Source organism: Colobus angolensis, unplaced genomic scaffold, assembly GCF_000951035.1.
Source record: "Colobus angolensis palliatus isolate OR3802 unplaced genomic scaffold, Cang.pa_1.0 Scaffold30, whole genome shotgun sequence".
NCBI lineage: Eukaryota > Metazoa > Chordata > Mammalia > Primates > Cercopithecidae > Colobus > Colobus angolensis.
Window position 1 is genome coordinate 6,794,604 of NW_012116266.1, and position 4,334 is coordinate 6,798,937.

The following is a 4,334-nucleotide window of genomic DNA, read 5'->3' on the forward strand; positions in this document are numbered from 1 at the left end:
AGCTGGGATGGTCTCGATCTGCTGACCTTGTGATCCGCCCACCTTGGCCTCCCAAAGTGCTGGGATTATAGGCGTGAGCCACCGTGCCCGGCCTATTGCACTGTAGTTTTATTGAGAAGTCCTGTCTGGGCGCGGTGGCTCACGCCTGAAATCCCAGCACTTTGGGAGGCCGAGGTGGGCGGATCACCTGAGGTCAGGAGTTTGAGAGCAGCCCGGCCAACATGGTGAAACCCCATCTCAACTAAAAATACAAAAATTAGCCGGGTGTGGTGGTGCATGCCTGTATCCCAGCTCCTCGAGAGGCTGAGGCAGGAGAATCACTTGAACCTGGGAGGTGGAGATTGTCCTGAAGCGAGTTCATGCCACTGCACTCCACCCTGGGTAACAGACGGAGACTCCATCTCAAAAAAAAAAAGAAAAAAGAAAAGAAAAAGAAAAAGGAAAGAGGTCGGGCGCGGTGGCTCACGCCTGTAATCCCAACACCTTGGGAGGCTGTGGCAGGCAGATCACCTGAGGCCGGGAGCTGGAGACCAGCCTGACCAACATTGAGAAATCCTGTCTCTACTAAAAATACAAAATTAGCCGGGCGTGGTAATTCAAGTAATGTTTACTTTTAATTTCTCCAAGAATCTTATTTGAGAAATGTCATTAGTTTGGTCCAAGTTCTTCATGTTTCTCTGTCTCTCCTCCTACTTTCAGACCACCATTATAATTATTATTATCATTATTTGTTTTTTCAGAGACAGGGTCTTGCTTTGTTGCCCAGGCAGCGGCGTGATCACAGCTCACCGTAGCCTTAACCTCCTAAGCCCAAGTGATCCTCTCATCTTAATCTTCTGAGTAGCTGAGACTAAGGGTGTGTGCCATCACACCTGGATAATTTTTGTATTTTTTGTAGGGACAAGGTCTCACCATGTTTCCCAGGCTAGTCTTGGACTCCTGGCCTCACCATGTTTCCCAGGCTAGTCTTGAACTCCTGGCCTCAAGCAATCCTCCCACCTTGGCCTTCCAAAGTGCTGGGATTACAGGTGTGCACCCCGTGCCCAGCCCCAGACCTCCATTTCTTTCTTTAGTTTACAAATTTGTCTCCCTTTGCTATTATCCACCAAATTCATTCACTGGTTCACTGGCTTCCCTACATTCCCGAGCCTTACTGCCATCTAGGGTGACTTCAATTTTTATATGATAACCCATTTGTATTAGTCTGTTTTCATTCTGCTGTAAAGAACTGCCTGAGACTGGGTAATTTATAATGGAAAGAGGTCTAATTGTCTCACAGTTCTGCATGGCTGGGGAGGCCTAAGGAAACTTACAGTCATGGCGGAAGATAAAGGGGAAGCAAGTCACCTTCTTCACAAGGTGGCAGGAAGGAGAAGTGCCAAGCCAAGCAGGAAGAGCCCCTTAAAAAAACCAACAGATATCGCAAGAACTCACTCACTATCACAAGAACAACATGGGGAAACTGCTCCTATGATCCAATTACCCTCCACTTGGTCTCTCCCTTGACAAATGGCAATTATAATTCAAGATGGGATTTGGGTGGGGGTACAAAGCCTAACCATATCACCCTCCAACATGCTAACCCAATCCTATATTCCTCCATCTCTTATTACACAAGACACTTTAGCCACTCATTTCCAAGGCCATACCTTGACCCTTGTTATCACCAAAAATTTCTTCACCTCTAAAACCTTAAATCCAAGTCACTCTCTTATTGCCATAACACGCCTGAGGAACATAATAACTCCTAGAAGTAACTGTGTTTTATGATAGTAGTGATTCTCAAGGTGAGGAGCGAGATAGAAAGGAGTAAACTCCCAGGGTACAGCATTAATCTGCATCCCAAAGGTTTGCTTGATTTGAAAACCTCCACTGGCAATTTTTTTTTTTTCTTTAAGAGAAGGAGGCTTGCTTTGTTACCTAGGCTGGAGTGCAGTGGAATAATCATGACCCACTGCAACCTTGAACTCCTGGGCTAAAATGATCCTCCTGGTTCAGCCTCCTGAGTAGCTAGGACTACAGGTATGTGTCACCACGCCTGGCTAGTTTTTAAATTTTATTGTAGAGATGGGGTCTTGCTTCATTGTCCAGGCTAGTCTCAAACTCCTGGCCTCAAGTGATCTTCCACCTTGGCCTCTCAAAGCTCTGGGGTTACAGGTGTGTGCCCTGCACCTGGTTCACAAGTGATTTTGATAGGCCACCTATAGGTAGCATTTCTCCTGCCCTCTGTACCTGTTGTAAATCACTGAAGGAACTGGAGTCAAAATCTCTTGGGTTTAAATCTTGATTCCCTCCCTTACTTGAGTAAGTTATCCATTTTTGCATCTGTTTTTTCATCTGTGAGGATAGAATTATTTCTTGCTTTATAAGATTATGTGAGATAATAAATGTACAGTATTTAAAAGAGGGTCTGCCACTCAATACATGTTAACAATTATCATCATCATCCTCATCATCAACATTTATATGCCAATGGCTTCCACATTTCTTATCTTCAGCTCAGATTTCTCTCAGTGCTCAAAATGGTAATCAATTGCTTCTTTGAAATATCCCTTTGGAAGACTTTGGATACTGTACATTATATTTAAACCTTATTTTTTTCCGACTGGGTGCAGTGGTTAATGCCTGTAATCCCAGCACTTTGGGAGGCCAAGGCAGGTGGATCAATTGAGCGAGTTTGAGACCAGCCTGGGCAACATAGTGAAACCCCATGTAAATGTAAAAATTAGCTGGGCCTGGTAGTGCGTGTCTGTAATCCCAGCTACTTGGGAGGCTGAGGCGGGAGAATCACTTGAACCTGGGAGGTGGAGGTTGCAGTAAGTCAAGATCACACTACTGCCCTCCATTCTGGACAACAGAGTGAGACTCCATCTCAAAAAAAAAGAGTCCTTCTAAGAGGGAGACAAAGCTGTCACGGTGGCTCACACCTGTAATCCCAGCACTTTGGGAGGCCGAGGTGGGTGGATCACGAGGTCAGGAGATCGAGACCATCCTGGCCAACATGGTGAAACCCCATCTCTACTAAAAAAAAAAAAAAAAAAAAAAAGAGGGAGACAAAAGGGTCAAAGGGTCAGAATTGGAGAAGAAAATGTGCCAGGCTGGGCACCATGATGAGAGTCTGTCTCTACAAGAAACTTTAAAAAATTAACCCGGTGCAGTGGTGTGCACCTTCTAGCTACTTGGGAGATTGAGGTAGGAGAATCACTTGAGCCCAAGAAGTAGAGGCTGCAATGAGCTGTGTTTGCACCATTGCACTCCAGCCTGAGTGACAGAGCAAGGCTCTGTCTCAAAAAAAGAAAACAGGACTATGGAATCAGAGGAGAGAGAGAAAGGATAAAAAGAGAAAGAGGGAGAAGGGGGAAAGGGAGAGAGAAAGAAAGAAGGAAGGAGACAGAGGAAGAGTGAGATATTTGAAGATGCTGAGCTGCTGTTCTTGGATGGAGAAAGAGGACACAAACCAAAGGATGCAACCAGTCTCTAAAAGCTGTAAGAGACAAGGAAACATTCTTTCCTAGTCTTCAGAAGGAACACAACCCAACAGACAACTTGATTTTAGTACTTCTGACTTCCAGAACTGTAAGATTTGTGTTGCTGTAAACTATGAAGTATGTGGTAGTCTGTTTTAGCAGCAATAGGAAACTGAAACATTTTGTTAAATTTCTTTAACAAATTTAACAAAATTTGCTTAAGTTCATTTTTTAAAATATTCTGTGTGAAGAAATACAGCCAGCCATTTCTGCTCCGTACAATGGCTATCTTAAGGAAAAGCACACCTAAGATAGTTTCCATTGTGAGCTGATTTAGCCACTTTATTATTTTTATTTTTATTTTATTTATTTATTTCTTTTGAGATGGAGTTTCGCTCTTGTTGCCCAAGCTGGGGTGCAATGGTGTGATCTCGGGCTCACTGCAACCTGCGCCTCCTGGGTTCAAGTGATTCTCCTGCCTCAGCCTCCAGAATGGCTGGGATTACAGGTGCCCGCCACCACGCCTGGCTAATTTTTTTTTGTATTTTTAGTAGAAACAGGGTTTCACCACGTTAGCCAGGCTAGTCTTGAACTCCTGACCTCAGGTGATCCACCCGTATAGGCCTCCCAAACTGCTGGGATTACAGGCATGAGCCACCTTGCTTGGTGTCACTTTATTTTTTATTAAAAATTTTAAAATTTTAATAAAAATTAAAAGCCAGGCGCGGTGGTTTATGCCTGTAATCCCAGCACTTTGGGAGGCTGAGGCAGGTGGATCATGAGGTCAGGAGATTGAGACCATCCTGGCTAACACGGCGAAACCCCATCTCTACTAAAAATACAAAAAATTAGCCGGGCGTGGTGGTG